Genomic DNA, 17,217 nt, shown 5'->3' with positions numbered 1-17,217 from the left:
ATTCAATTAAAACCATTCAAAAAAAAAATATATATATATATATATGAATAAATGAATAAATCTTATAGAATATATATATAAAAATATAACAATATATATAAAAATACATAGAATGCAAAAAGGACATAGAAATCAAAGTTCTCAGATAAGCACATATATATAAAAAATGTTCATATTTGTTTAACTATATGAACTAAAACGGAGAATGTCATGTTCCATGTATATATTCATTTATATTTATATTTGTTTCGGCCACACTTTGTGGTCAATAAATTATATATTTATGTGACTAATATATGCCTTTGTGTATATATAAAATTGTCAAATGTGAGGACAAATGAGTATTATGTTGATTATATAAACTCCATGTCTATATGCATGGAAATAAAAAGTAAACATGTATCTAAATATCAATATAAATATTGATATTAATGTTAATATATATATGTTGTGTAATAAATACATATGTAGGTGTAAAATTATGTAAATATAAATAAGTAAATAATTAAATAAATAAATATCTGTGCTTTATATATGTTATTATGATCAATAAAATCAAACATTAAAATCATGTGAATAATGATATCATAATGAAATCATAATGAAATCTGTCAAATATGCTTATATATTCTTAATTTGGTTCATTGATTATATATAAGCAATATTTGACAGATTTCATTATGATATCATTATTCACATGATTTTAATGTTTGATTTTATTGATCATAATAACATATATAAAGCACAGATATTTATTTATTTAATTATTTACTTATTTATATTTACATAATTTTACACCTACATATGTATTTATTACACAACATATATATATTAACATTAATATCAATATTTATATTTATATTTAGATACATGTTTACTTTTTATTTCCATGCATATAGACATGGAGTTTATATAATCAACATAATACTCATTTGTCCTCACATTTGACGATTTTATATATACACAAAGGCATATATTAGTCACATAAATATATAATTTATTGGCCACAAAGTGTGGCCGAAACAAATATAAATATAAATGAATATATACATGGTTCATAGGTTCATAGGTTCATAGGTTCATACTAGGCTATCTGCCCGAGGGCATTTACAAGCCTAGCCCATAGTTTTGTGGCTTACGCCACCCCTTTAGTATGGGGAACTATACCCATTATTTTGCTGTGCCTCTGTTGAGCAGTGACACTGAGGTAATCCCTGGGGTATATCTGCGATCTCCCATCCATTGGTCAAGATTTCTCTTGAACAAGGCCAGCGAGGTGCTCTGCCTCACATATACCGGGATTTTATTCCACAGCATAGGGAGTCTTTGGGTGATGAATCTATCCCTCCAGCACGTCCTATTAATAGCCGTGTCGAGGTTTAAGTCTCCGCCTTGTGACTCTGACGGATCTAGATTTTTGAGGTGAAGCATATTCATCAAATCTGGGTTTGACATGGCCTTGTATGTTAGGCAAAGGTCACCTCTGAGCAAGCGGTAAGCGACTGAATAGAGCTGGAGTTCTTTCAGTCAGGCAACATAGGACAGATGTTTGAGACCCTTTATCCTTTTGGTGAGGAACTTTGTGGCCTCTCCAGCTGCTGCAAGTGTCGGGTCAGATACATTCGAATGGGGCATTGTACTCAATCATTGGTCTGATGAGTGATGAGTATAGGGAGACTATGACCTCCCTTGATCTAGATGAGAATCCCTTCATGATAAGGTGGGCAATGTAGAAGGTCTTCCTAACTACTTTAGCTACATGGGTGTCGAATGACAGACTACTATCAACCTGGGTCCCCAGGTCCTTGATAACTTCTTCTGTGCTCAGTGGATTGCCACCTATTTGGTAGCTAGGGGTAACCTTGTTTTTTCCGAAGGGTATGACTATGCATTTTTTGGCATTTAACTTTAGGCCATGGCTCTGGCACCAGTTATCCGTTTCTGTGAGACCCTTCTGAAGGATATCTGTGTCAGATGTGTTTTCTACTATGGCCCAGTTTGCAGTCATCTGCAAACTTTGTCAGCCATAACCCTCCTGTGTTTGCTTGTACTTGGAAAAGTAGATGCCAAACAAGAGTGGGCCCAGGACTGAGCCCTGTGGTACACCACTTGTGACAGGCTTTGAGTCTGACATGGTGCCAGCAACTCTGACCCTGTGGGTTCTGTCACTCAGCCAGTTTGCAACCCATCTTGTGATGTATGGGTTAACATTTAAGCTGATGTGTTTTTCAATGATACCGAGTGGGGTATTGTATCGAAGGCCTTCGCCAGATCGAGGTAGGCTGTATGGACTGCCTTTCCCTCATCAATGGCTTTGGTGACTGTTTCGAAAAAGTCAACCAAGTTTAGTAGGCATGATCTGCCTTTGACAAAGCCAAACTGGGATGGATCCAAAGCCTGCAAATTCCCTATGTCTTTATTTATGAGGTCCATTATGATCCTCTCCATGGCTTTGCAGATCAGGCTTGTCAAGCTAATGGGCCGGTAATTTCCAGGGTCGGTGGAGGCACCGCCTTTGTGAAGTGGGACCACAGTTGCAGTGCGCCACTCCTGGAGTGCGTATCCAGAGGTAAGACTATGATTAAACAGCTGTCCTAGCTGTGGGTTTAATTCCTCGTTGAGTTCGTGGAGCACACAGCCGGGACACCATCAGGTCCCATGGATGCTGTGTTTTTTGCTTTGGAGAGAGCAGTTCTCACTTGGGCATTGGAGATGTTTGGGGGGCTGCAATCGCTTGGTATAGATATCTCTCCTTTTGGGGAGGGGAGAAGTTTGCACTGAACCTGTCAGCCAGTATGTTGGCAATGTCTGTAGGATCAGTAATCTTCACATCATTTTGAACTAGTTCTGAGCATATCTGGGAGTTTCCTCCCAGGTTTCTAACATAGCTAAAGAAGGCCTTATGATTGTCTTTTGAGTCTTTAGCTATTTTTCTCTCAAAATTTGCTTTGGATGATTTTATGAGAGCTCTTAGTTTTTACTTATAGTGATCAAGGGTGTCTTACCTTTTAAGGATTTTGCTCTATCTTGTAGTAGCTTCCTCCTTTTGTTGTAGAGTTTGTTTATGGCTGGGGTCCACCAGACTGGGCGCTTGCCTTTGGTACAAAGAGTCTTTGTTTTGCTTGGGATTGCCTTATCCATGCAGACCTGCAGGTGCTGGTAGAAGGCATTTGTAAGTGATTCAGCGGCTTGAGTACTGTTTTCTGCCAGCTCGGGGGCCTTAAAGGAGACCACACTAGTCTTTAGAAGTGTGAAGTCGGCTTTCGAGAAGTTCTTTACTGTGGTCTTTTTATTTCAGGTGGGGTGGGATGAGGACCTCCAGCGAGATTAGTTTGTGATCTGATCTCACCAGTGAGGGGTATACTTCGGTGTTGAACATTGTGCTCCCATGTTCGTGATGATGAGATCAAGTATGTTTTCTCCTCTTGTGGGGATGGTGACTAGTTGTTCCATGGCATTTGAGTTTATGAATTCCAGGAACTTTTGGGCTAGGGTGTTTGGGCTTGAGTAGTGTTCCCAGTCTATATTAGGGTAATTGAAGTCACCTAGTATGATGGTGTTTGGTGATACATTTATCCCCTCTAGTGTTTTCAGGAAGGCCATGTGAGGTTCCTGAGTTTGTGAGGGTGGCCTGTAACATGCTACAATTTGTAGAGCAGTCTTGCCTATGGTTAATTGCACCTGGATGGTCTCCGATGCATCGTGCGTTGCCACCAGTCTTGAGGTGTGGGTGTCTTTGATGAATATGGATGCCCCACCTCCTTTCTTGGTATTGTCCGGATTTTGGGGCTGGAACGCATGATAAGAGGTAAAACCTGATAGTGCTGGGGTGCTCTCAGGAGCCTTGAACCAGGTTTCTGTCACTGCACAGACATCGATGTTCTCCATACTGAGAAGGGCCTCGAGTGCGTGCATTTTGAGATTTAGACTTCTGGCATTGAGCAGCATTACCCTTAGTTTTTTTCCTTTTTTGTGTTCTAGGGTGGTAGGTTTAGAATTTGAGCCTTGCCTAAAAAGGCACTATGGGGGTGGCAAGAGCCTTTGCCAATATCCGAATCCCAGGGTGACAGGTGCAAGCCGTCCCTTGCGAAGCAGCGTGGCTTGTCCAGCATGTCATCCCAGGCAGACAGACATTGGATCCCCTTTGAATGACACCAGAGTTTAAGCCAATTGTTAAAGCTGATCATCTTATCTCTGTATTGTGGCATCATTCTTGGTGAAGGTAGGATACTGCTCAAGGTCAGGGTCATACCTGCCTGGGCTACATAATCAGAGAGCTCCTCAATGTCTCTTTTCATGTAGTCCAAGGAGGTACGTCTCAGGTCGTTTACACCAGCGTGGACAATGACTGAGTCGTATTTGTACCTGCTGTTGAGAGACCTGAGTGCTTGCATTATGTGGCGGATTCTAGCGCCCGACAGGCAGCTTACTGTGAACATGATGTTCTCCATTTTAGTTCATATAGTTAAACAAATATGAACATTTTTTATATATATGTGCTTATCTGAGAACTTTGATTTCTATGTCCTTTTTGCATTCTATGTATTTTTATATATATTGTTATATTTTTATATATCTATTCTATAAGATTTATTCATTTATTCATATATATATATATATTTTTTTTTTGAATGGTTTTAATTGAATGGATTCAACACTTGAAATACATTTTATTTTATTGTCACAGATATAATATAGTTTTACCATGGATGCATTCTTAAGATATGAACAAAAGAAACAGAAAGATAAGTTTACTTGAGTTGTTTCACAATGCCTCCCTACGTATACAGTGATTTTCATTCATTGCATTAAATTAACTGAATTAATTGAATGATTATTTAATTGGATGCTTAATTGAATTTTTACTGGGTATATATACTGTCCACATTTATTGTTTGAATGTGAAGATCTGAGGAAGCGTACTATCGGTGCATGAAAGCGCTCATCTACTCGTTATTTTACCTAATAAAGGAGTTTCTTGCATGGCATCTTGAAGTGGTTCTTGTTTCCTGGTTGCCAAATCCGTCAGTGTTTTATACATCATATCGTTTTTTTCTTTGACTGAGGATTCCATTGGCACTATCCGGTATATTTTTAATTACCTATATTGAAACCTGCTTTCATTTATTCATTCATTATAAGGAAGTGGAAAATAACATATCTGGATAAGTAAACCCAAATGAAGACTACAGAATGGAACCTGCAATACTAGCAACAAACAAAAGAGAAAGGCTGTAGATGTAATTATGTGCAATTATACTACAGAAATGTTAAATGAGAGATAATACTACAGAAAATTGAGTGATGATGGACCCTACGAAGAAAGTAGTAACTCTAGGAAAAAAGGAATGCATTCATTTTCTGTACAGACATTCAATGACAACCATATCCTGAGCACTGTGAATAGGTCTGCAGATCCCAGCAATGCATACATACAGGCATGACAGAAGATGTGCCAGGAAGGGCAACAAAACTGTGTAGGGAGTAAAACAGGGAACATGTGAGGACTTATTAATGGAATGTAAACTGTACACCCAGGAAGATAGTGTGGGTAGAGGGCATGACAGAAGCAGTTAAGTGTCTCAAAGGAATTAAAAATTACAAAAGTTCAGCTTCCTTCAGATAGGAGACTATACATCCAGTTGAAGGCAGAGAGACACTGGCTGACAGCACATGTAAACCGTGTTTTTTTTTCAGTAGGTATGCTTGTAGATGTATGGATAGGCTTTTCAGGTGAATTCATAAAATAATGGTCCCATGCAGGAAGTTGACACAGAACTAACCAATTATAAACTGGATGAGTTAAATTCATCAGAAAAAAGAAGAAAGAAAAAAAGGAAAATAAAACTACTAAATCTGTCCTAAAAAGCTTTTGAAGGGTGGAGTAATATTCAAAGTTTTTATTTTGGCAGTTGACAATTCTTTTTTTACAGACATTGTTTGGTAAATTAATGAATTTAGTGAAAGAAAGAGTAGTTTTACATTTCCATTTGTTTGTGATTATTTTACTTGCTATAGTTAAAATGAACCAAAGGAGAGGCACTTGCCCCCTAGGAACAAAGTCCAGAACTGGAGCATCAAATAAGATCAAGGAGTTAGAAATGATACAATTATCTGTCCACAAAGCCTGGGCAGAATTTCTAAACTCAACCCAAAAAGGAGTTACTATTTTACAATCTAATATATGAAACCAATCTGTGTTAAATTCTTTACACCTCCAGCAATTCATTTTCCCATAGCTATATATTAAAGCCACTTTATGTGGAGTTAAAAAAGCTCAGTGAATAAATTTCCACATGTATATTTTCCAATAAACAGAAGATGTAGGTCTTCCCACAGATTTAAGAATTAAACATTTATCTTCATCAGAAAAGACCTTCTCATTAATCGTGTTGAGTAATTCCAAAATAATATGTGGAACCAAAGTCTTCTCTTATTATTCTATAAATTATTGACATATATGATTTATACTTATTTGAGTTACTGTTGATTCTGGAAAAAAGTATCTTTGGAATATGTTTTCTTTAAAAATCCATGGAGATTTTGATTTTATCACTAACATATTTTTACAAGATTATATAGTCAACCAGTTAATATTTTCTAAACAATGCCTTGCAAGAAGATAATCTGTATTATGTGACTTATTTCTGATTAAGAATCAATGACAATGGGTTAAATTTGCAACTCTAAGGTCTAGCATTTTGTTTATATTAAAAGTTCCCAAACAACCCACAGTATTTGATATAGGGAACAATAACAAAAAATATTTAACTATATAATTAAAATTCATGAATCGTTCAAAATTTATAAGGATGTACTCAGTGAAGGAAGAAGAATAGTACTTTTTCTTTTCATTTAAACATAAGTATTTCAAGATCCAGTAAAATTTATTAATTCCAATTTTAGAGAAAGATTGTACAACATTGCTGTTATTTATGCATTTTTCATGATTGGATTGGTAAGAATTTTTACCATAGAGATATGACATTGAAAATTACAGATTTGGCATATAATTCAACATTTGGAAAACTTAATTCACCTTCTTGCCAACTTTTAACATGCCAATCTAAGGATATTTTTAATTTATTGAAGAACCAGAGAAAATTAAGAAGAGTAGAATTTAATTTCTTAAAGATTTTTTTAGGAAGGGGAATAATTAGTGATTGTAGATAAAAAACGTATTTTTGGTAAGATTATTATTTGTATTAAAGTAAGTCTATCTTCCATTGTAAAAAAAAATGTTCCAAATAATCATAAAGTGATAGACTACTATTAGGCTAACTGCTCTTGTGGGCCATTCCATTTTAAGCCTAGCTAATTATCATATGTGAGACTCAAACCCTGTAACTTGTGTCTGTAAGATAAACACCTTAATCATTACACCAACCTCCCTCTAATTATTTTGCAACAATTATGAACTGATGAACTGAACCTTCTACCAGTATTAGACCTGCTGATAAACGAGGTACAATTGTTGTACTGAATAGATCTGACTATTTAACTAGCATGTATACTATGTTAAATTATGTCTGTACCTATAAGAAGATTCTAGAGAAAGATGTAAATAGGTGCATTATTAATGTGAATAATGATCTAGTGATGTGTGGTCTTATTGATCATGATTTGTATGAAGGGGTTGGGGGGTGGCCTAATGGTTAAGATGTTTGCCTTACAAACAGAAGGTACAGGGTTTGAGTCTCGCAGGGGATAATTGGCTAGGCTTAAAATGGCTCGCAAGGGCAGTTGGCCTAGTACTAACCTATGAACCTATGAACCTATGAATCTTTGACCGTTGAGAATCCTCTTATTCCTACAATTCATGGGTTGCCCAAAATTCATAAGGACAGTCATAAGCCCCCACTACGCCCCATTGTCTCAGGGCGCAGTTGGGTGACTGAACATCTTTCCAAATATGTTGAATTAAAACTTACATCTGCACTTAGTGAGCCCCCATCAATTTTAAAGGGCACTGAACATTTTATATCTAGCTTATATTCCTCTACAAATGGTGTCATACTTGATAATGTTTTTCTGGCAACCTTGGATGTGAAAACTTTATTCACAGTTATACCAAATGAAGTGGGTCTTGATGCGGTTAGGTTGTTTATTTCTCATCATGGCCATTTCTCACATAACATGGCTAGTATTATCTGTACTTTGCTAGATTTGATTCTGTGTAATAACTCCTTTGTGTTTGAAGGTCAGTATTATTTGCAACTAACAGGAGTGGCCATGGGTACCCCGTGCACCAATAGCTACGCCAATCTGGCTATGGCGCAGTGGGAGAATGAGCATGTTTATAATGACAATCCCTATAAAAATGTTGTTAATTACTACTCTAGATTTGTTGATGATATTTTTCTTTTGTGAGGAGGTAGTGAAGAACTCTTGAATTTTGTCAGATATCTTGAAAGTACTACACACTGTTTAAGGTTTAGTCTAAATTACTCTTCCACATCTATTGACTTCTTAGATGTTACTGTATCAAGAAACACTGACAGCACCCTTGAGATGCAGCTTTATAGGAAACCCTGTTGGAGGAATAGTTTACTTCATCGGTCTAGCATGCATCCTTCGCATATTTTTTCTAACATTCTTAATGGCTAATGTCTAAGAGCTTCTAGGCTATGTACAAACGATGTGGCTTTTGAAGAGACTATATATAGAATGGGTGATGGTTTTAATGTCAGAGTGCATTCACAGACCTCAATAAACAACTCTAGGAGGACTGTTTTATTGAATCGAAGCACTAGAGGTGCTCCTTATTTTTTCTTATATAATCACACTATGATTAGAGGACAGTCTGGTAACAGGAATGTTCTCCCAGGATATTTTTTAAGTATTCTAATAATATACAACATTACTGCAATGTCATTAGTAAAAATTGGCCTGTTCTTTTAGCAGATGATAATGTAAGATGTGTAGTGGGAGAACATCCCTTCTTTACATTTAGGAATAATATGTCAATCAAAAGGCTTCTATGCTACGCCCTAGGTCTGTATGTTCCACACCCTCAGGGAAGGTGGGTACCCTTCCCTGTTATAATTGTAAAGCTTGTTCTGCTATCTCTCCTGATCCCTGTTTTACACACCCTGTCACCAGATGTAATTTTACACCTAGATTTGTGGCAACATGTAGGAATATAGTTTATCTTGCTACATGCTGTTCCTGTAGTGGTTTTTACACTGCCAAGACCACACGTCAGCTCAGGGAAAGGATTCTTGAGCATTTAGGGAACATACGCAATCAGGTTATATCTAATGCTCTAGCTAATCATGCCTTATCTTTTCCAGGCCATATTACCTTTTAGTTTAGGGTTTTACAGGTGCTGCATCCCAGCAAAAGAAGAGGTGATTTTAATAACACTGTTGAATTATGTGAATTTTTATTTTAATTATTTATTGATTTACATTTGTTGACCAGGAGTGCCCGACTGGATATAGTTCCATTTTCAGTGGAGACCCGGGGAGAAAAGCTCCACAGTTAAAATAAACAGACAGCAGTTACATTGGATTAACATAGCAATTAATTATAAACATATTTACAGATGAAGAACATAGTACATCAGTAGACAACTAGAATCTTTATCTGCGAAGTACAATAAGAAATTCCTGCTGTATAATAAGTACTAGGCTTATGAGCATCTGAGTTTGCTATAATCAAGGTAGTTAGTGGGGTGGAAAGAAAGGTAGTGGCTGGATGGGGTGGGTGATATTAGAGTGGGAGTTGCAAGGGCATTGCCAGCATGTTTTTAGGTGCACTTTTAGTAAAGTTTTGAAGAATTGAAATGGATTATCTCTATGAGGGCTTATGAATTTCCACGCCTCAACAGTGGTACTTCCGTTAAGCCTGTCTTATTAGGCAGAAGGTGATGCAAGATCATGTTTGTTTTTAATTGGTCTTGTTTTAATTGTGTCTTAAGGATTGGTTGAGTGTTTTTTTAAACATGTGGTTTTTACTTTCATTCTGTATTTAGTCTGATGAAGCGGTAACCCCACAACAGTGCTAACCTTTTTTCCAATAAACTGTTTGCCTTTTTATACATCTTTTGGACATTTGGCTGAACCATGGTGGTTTGACTCACTTATACATATTTTTGAACTTTCTAAGTTTATATGAGCAATATTTAAAATGTCCCTATTTTTGGGTCTCTGTCCTCCCATTTTGTCAGGCTTTGTCCAGATTTCTTTTTCTAAGAGGTTGAGAGGTATGTCCACATAGGCAATGGTTTTCTGGCAAAATATCACATTAAAAACACACTTATTTCTTTGCATATTTTCTTCCTGCAAAAATCATCACTTTAAAAACTCAAATAATCTGAGTTGCACAAGTATGACTAACCCCTGTGATGCTCGTTTGGTTCTGCAACGTGCTGCACAATAATGTTACAACCATCAAATAACGTGTGGGCGGCGGTAAGTGAATGCATAAAGTAAACTTAATCACAAATACAAGCACACACACTAAGAGATACATTTATCCATGACTTCCTCTACATAAAAGCTCTGGATAGCTAAACAATACGTTCTTGTTATAATATAAAGATAATACACAGAGAATAGCAACAGACACAGCATCCTGAATGAGATGGGCAAATAATTTAAACAGGTTTAAAATTACAATGTTAACTCCAGGCATCAGTCTTGCATCAATCAGTTAATTACCATTAAGAAAATTGACCCAAATGTATGCCTGTTGGTGATTTCAGTACTGAAAAGAAATCGTAACCCATTTAATTGAGAGAGATTGGATAGAAAATATAAACCTTGTGCACTAGTTAAAAATCGCTTGAGTTTGCGTTATTTTACTTATTACATCTTATTTAACGAAACTGTTTCTGTGAAGAATCTGTATTCAGCGGAAGCCAAGGTAGAAAATACCAGATAGCCTTTGAACAATGCAAAAGTTAGAAAATGTGTATCATATTACTTGTTTGCATTTAAAAGCATTAAGCACCTCATTGGTTCTTTCAAGCTTTTTTTAAGTTGTTTCAGGTTTCAACTTTGTTACTTAAGAAGTTAACTTGTGACTGTTTCTGCCATTTCACACTGAGCTAATTGGAGGAAGGGCTCTGAGCTAACTAATCTGTAATATATAACATTAAGTATCCTGTTTTTTGCTTATTTCTGAGTTATTTATAGCACTTTTATTTTATTTTACTCACTGTGTGTGAGGTATTAAGTAGAATTTTCTACAATTGTTAAGCATCTGGTTGGGTTTGCTTGTTCTGATTTCCTGCCAGGAGTGTATCATATAACTTGTTTGCATTTAAAAGCATTCTCTAGAGTCTCCTTAATCCTTTATCTGTTTAAACATTTCTGCAGTTTTTTTTTCTACCTAAGTAGTGCTGGTAGTGCAGCATTGTCCATATTCAGGCTTGTGTTTTGGGCCTAGTTGTTTGCTAGTAGAGGCTGTGTGTCTGAGCACATGTCCCAGGCCATCACAGCTTAGCTAAAGCCAGTACAGCATTTCAGTGAGAGTGAATTGTTTGTGGTCATTGGCTGACTGGGGTTGCCTGGACTACACCATGGAGTAAGCACCTCATTGGTTCTTTCAAGCTTTTTTTTTTAAAGTTGTTTCAGGTTTCAACTTTGTTACTTAAGAAGTTAACTTGTGACCATTTCTGCCATTTCACACTGAGCTAGTCAGAGGAAGGGTTCTGAACTAACGAATCTGTGATATATAACATTAAGTATCCTGTTCTTTGCTTATTTCTGAGTTATTTATAGCACTTTTATTTTACTCACTGTGTGTGAGTTATTAAGTAGAATTTTCTACAATTGTTAAGCATCTGGTTGGGTTTATTTGTTCTGATTTTTGTTTCCCACTCTCCCTCCCTCTTGGTATCCTGTTTTTATACTTGGTGGCTTTGCAGTTCACCGCCCCTACTGTAAATTTGATCTAGGACACTCCTCCCAGTCTAGTGTCATTACTTCATTCTACCTATTCCAGAGAGAACATTCGAGAAGGCCAACCCAGTTGCTTCTGCTCCTCCTTTCCCCTTTCTACTTTACAAAAAAATATATATATTTTTTTCTAAGCTTGTTTCCTGTCTTTCCTATAAGTTCTCTAGTCCAGATGCAGATTTGCTGTAGCCAGGACTGTTTGTAAGCTTCTGAGCCCCCAAGCCTTCCTGTGTTGGAGGGAAGCCTTCTAGCTTAATTTTGTTTCTTAGAACTAGCCAGTTTTCTAGTTTCAGTACTCAAATCTGTTTCTTTGAGCTCAGCACTTGTTCAGAACTCATTGTAAGCACTAAATAAGCGACAAATTATTACAGCACTCAACTTTCCTCACTTGTATAGAGGAAAACAGGTTTTAGTACTTAATAAATAAGCACCTATCCAGGCATGTCTAAGGGTCAGCTCCTGGTGTTTTCTCCTGTCTACATGATGAATCTGGGCAACTTGGGGCAATGCAGCAATTGCTGCATGTACACACACAACCCTCTCCTTCTACCACCCAACACTACAACCTGTGAGAGATGCACTTATATAACCAAACTGGAAGCAAAGCTCTCTTCACCCAAGACTGGACTAGACAGTCAAGAGGAGAAGGTAAACAATTGTACCACACCACACTCATCATATAGTCCCTCAAAACCTACACCACCAAAACACACACATAGAAACACAAAACACATACCTACATTTGCGGAGGCTCTCAGAAAAAATCTACCCATGCAACAGGGACCTCCAAAGCAGAAAAGCAAGCCACCTCCACCCCCCCCAACACAACCCAAATGACACATAGCCCACAAACTCAGTGTGCCACTCAACCACAGCCCAAAAGGCATAACAACGTACCCAACATTCTAGTCACAGGTGACTCTACAGTCAGGTACACTGATGCTCCACTCATCAGGCTAAACAAGGAGAAAGTTACTGTCAGCTGCCTGTCAGGATCCGCCACATAATGCATGTACTCAGGTCACTCCACAGCAAGTACAAATATGGCTCTGTCATTGTCCATGTTGGTGTGAATGACCTGAGATGTACCTCCCTGGACTACATGAAAAGAGACATGGAGGAGCTTTCTGATCTTGTAGCCCAGGCAGGTATGACCCTAACCCTAAGTAGCATTCTGCCATCAACCAGAATGATACCACAGTACAAGGACAAAATGATTGACTTCAACAATTAGCTAAGCTTCGGGTGTCATTCTAAGGGGATCCAGTATCTGTCTGCCTGGGATGACATGATCGGCAAACCATGATGTTTTGCCAGAAATGGCCTGCACCTGTCACCCTTGGGATTCCAGATACTGGCTAAGGCTCTTGCCACCCCTATAGTGCCTTTTTTAGGCAAGATTCGAATGACAAATTAGCCACCACAACAGGTACAAGCAAGCAAAATCTGAGGGTAATGCTACTTAATGCTAGAAGTCTAAACCTCAAAATGCACTCACTCGAGGCATTCCTTAAAATGGAGAACATCGACATCTGTGCAGTGACAGAGACATGTTTCAAGGCTCCAGAGAGCACTCCTGCATTACCAGGGTATAATTCATACCACACCTTTTAGCCACCTAACCTGGACTGAAGCACTAAAAGCGGAGGCATATCCATATTCATTAAGGATATCCACACCTCCAGGCTAGTTGCTCAGCATAATGCATCTGAGATTATACAGGTGCAACTAACTCTGGGCAAGACCGCAATGCAAATTGCAGCTTGCTACAGATCCCCCACCATACCCCAGGATTTCCACTCATTTCTTGAGACACTGGAAAATATTAGGGTACAACCTAACACCCCAATAATTGGCAATTTCAACTACCCCACTATTAACTGGGAAAACTACTCATGTACCAACTCTTGTACTCAATGTTTTCTGTTCATAAATTCCAATGCCTTGGATCAATTTATTCACACCCCCAATAGGGGTAGCAATATCCTAGACCTGGTCATTACCAACATGGGCAACTGATGTTCCACACCAGAGGTCAATTTCTCATTGGTCAGATCCGACCACAAGCAAATCACCCTAGACATCTACATCCCACCCCCACCCCCACCCCACATTACGGAAACCACCGTAAAAAATTTCTCCAAAGCCAACTTCACGCTTCTTAAGACAGAAGTGGCAAATTTCCCAACACCCATGCTGATGGACGATAGAGATACGACAGCTGAATCCTATACAATTACACTTTATAAGCACTTACATGCGTGCATGGATCGTGCAATCCCTAACAGAACCGAGATGCTATCCTCCAAAAAAGGAAGCCAATCTAGTGATCCCCTGCTATAAACAAACTCTACAACAAAAGAAAGAAACTGTTGCAAAAAAGAGTAAAATCCCATGATTGGAGGAACTCCGTGGTCAGCCTCAGTAAGAAGCTGAGATCCCTCATAAAATCCTCCAAAGCTAGTTACAAAAACAAAATCGCCACTGATTCTAAAGACAACCACAAAGCATTCTATAGCTATGTCAAGAATTTCAATGGCAACACTCAGATCTGCTCTGAGTTACAGCACAATGGCACTAAATATAGAGAAACAACTGATATTGCCAACATCCTGGCAGCTAGGTTCAGTGCTAACTTTACCCCTCTCTCATCTCCTAAAGGGCCCATCTCTATACCGGAAGAATGCAAGGTACCTGTAATCATGGCTGCACAGGTAAAAAATACACTCTCCAAAGCCAAGACCACACCATCCATGGGACCTGACAACATCCCAGGCTGTGTTCTACATGAACTACAGAATGAACTGGAACCCCACCTAAGTACCATGTTCAATCATAGCCTCACCTCAGGCTTTGTGCCCACTGAATAGCGCACAGCAATGGTTATCCAACTCCACAAAGGGGAAGCCACCATGGACCCCGGGAACTACCATCCCATTAGCTGACAAGCCTGGTCTGCAAGGCTATGGAGCATATCATTATGGAACTTATAAACAATGACATTGGTAATCTCCAGACTCTGGACCCTACCCAGTTCGGGTTTATAAAAGGCAGATCATGTCTCCTAAACCTGATAGACTTCTTTGAAGTGGTCACCAAAGCTGTAGATGAGGGTAAGGTGGTTCACACAGCCTATCCAGATCTTGCCAAGGCTTTCGACACCATCCCCCACTCTGGAATTATAGATAAACTCACTAAACTAGGTATAAATCCCTATGTCACAAGATGGGTTGCCAACTGGCTCACTGACAGAACCCACACTGTGAAAGTAGCAGACTTCAAATCTGACTTCAGACCAGTGACAAGTGGTGTACCACAGGGTTCAGTCCTGGGTCCTCTCCTGTTTAGTATCTACTTCTCTGAAGTACAGGCTAACACAGAAGGTCTTTGGCTAATGAAGTTCGCAGACAACTGCAAACTAGGAGCCATAATCAAAACTCCTAATGATGTGGACATCCTACAGAAGGGCCTTAATGAGACAGATGCCTGGTGTCAAAGCCATGGCCTCAAGCTCAGTGCCAAAAAGTGCATTGTCATCCCCTTTCGTAAAAACTCTGTACCCATGAACTACAACATAGGCGGTAGTATACTTAACACCGAAAGTGTGATAAGAGACCTTGGGACACAGGTGGACAGTAGTCTCTCCTTTGATAATCACATTGCCACAGTAGTCAGGAAATCCTTCTATGTGGCACACCTCATCACAAAAGGTTTATCATCCAGAAAAAAAGAGGTCATTGTTCCCCTCTACTCCTCACTCATTAGACCCATTATAGAGTACAACGCCCCTTTTGGTATGTACCTCACAAGACATTTACAACAACTGGAAAGGCCACAGAAATACCTCACAAAGAGGATTACTGGCCTCAAATAGACGCCCTACACAGAACATCTCAAAAAACTCCAGCTTTACTCTGTCACATATCACCTACTCAGAGGCGATCTCTGCCTTACATTCAAAGCTATGTCAAACCCAGAGCTGTTGGACATGCTCCACATAAAGAAATCCCAATCCCTCCAGACTATATGCTCTAGGGACCTAAACCTTGTCACCACAATAAACAGAACATGCTGGAGGGATAGATTCCTGTCCCATAGACTTCCCATACTCTGGAACAAACTCTGTATCTATATCAAACAAAGTTCCTCATTAGCACTCTTCAAGAAAAATCTTGATGATTGGATGGGAGATAGGAAATTCACCCCGGGGATCACTTCTGTGGCTCTGCTTGACAGTGGCACAGGAAAATAATTTTCTTGGTTGGCAAAAGCCAGGGTACCATTTGACTAGGCTTATATAGGTCTGAGGTCCAATACCCTAGTACCTACCTATGAAATGTCAGAAATATAAGACATAGCTAGCAAAGAAGTTAATTGTTTTGTAGTGGCATAAATGACATATGGATATGAAACAATATATTAGGTCAGTGACAATAATGGATCAGTTGAGGAAAGTAACCTTTTAAAATATCAAGACTCACAAATGCCAAGTCCTGAAATGTTTAGAGTGAATAATCAAAAATACAGTCTGACAGTGTGTAAATATTTGTGCGTACAATATAACAGGTAACATGTTACAGAACCAGATAAACTGTAGAGGAAATACAATTACTGTAATAGTTACTTCTTTGTTTATCAGAAGTAAGTTGCATCGCAGTAACTGATAATTCAATATTATTACAGTTATATTTTACCTTCTTTTATGACACATTAAAACCAGTAATATTGTTTTAAACAAGCATTTTCATCACTATAAATGACATATTACTCTGTACTGTGATGATCTGCTGCATGAGTATATTATATTTACACTGTACTTATATAAAGGATACAACTTTCACTGAATTATAATTAGGATGACCATAAGATGTAAGTAAATAGGGATTAATGCCAGGCATCTTTAAGTCTGCAGATGTCTTCTTTTCTTCTTCCCACTGCATTCTTCTTTCCTTTTCTTCTTTTCATTACTCTACATTTTAAAAGGCAATTAACATAAAAACTACACGGATATATTTTTACACTAATTAGAATAATTTTAAATGTCTATTTTTGTGTCTCCACTGTTCATTTTAATATTATATAAGTTCACTTCCTGTAAATGAGGGTTAAAGTTCAAAATGCATTTCCTGCAGCACAGGCAGCTTTGACCATGGAATCTAGACTGTTATAAGTTGAAAAACAACATGAGGTATGTGAAAAAAATATTATAAAGCAAATTAACTAACACTAGGTGGAAAGGGGACTGAAAAGAAGCAGTTACTGTAAGAACAGTCAATAGCATCTCTAATTTTTTGAATAAGAGCCCAAATAA

This window comes from Protopterus annectens, chromosome 11.part0 (genome assembly GCF_019279795.1).
Source record: "Protopterus annectens isolate FY-2018-M chromosome 11.part0, PAN1.0, whole genome shotgun sequence".
Classification (NCBI taxonomy): Eukaryota; Metazoa; Chordata; order Ceratodontiformes; family Protopteridae; genus Protopterus; species Protopterus annectens.
The sequence above is the reverse complement of the archived record's forward strand: the minus strand, read 5'-3'. Positions refer to the sequence as shown.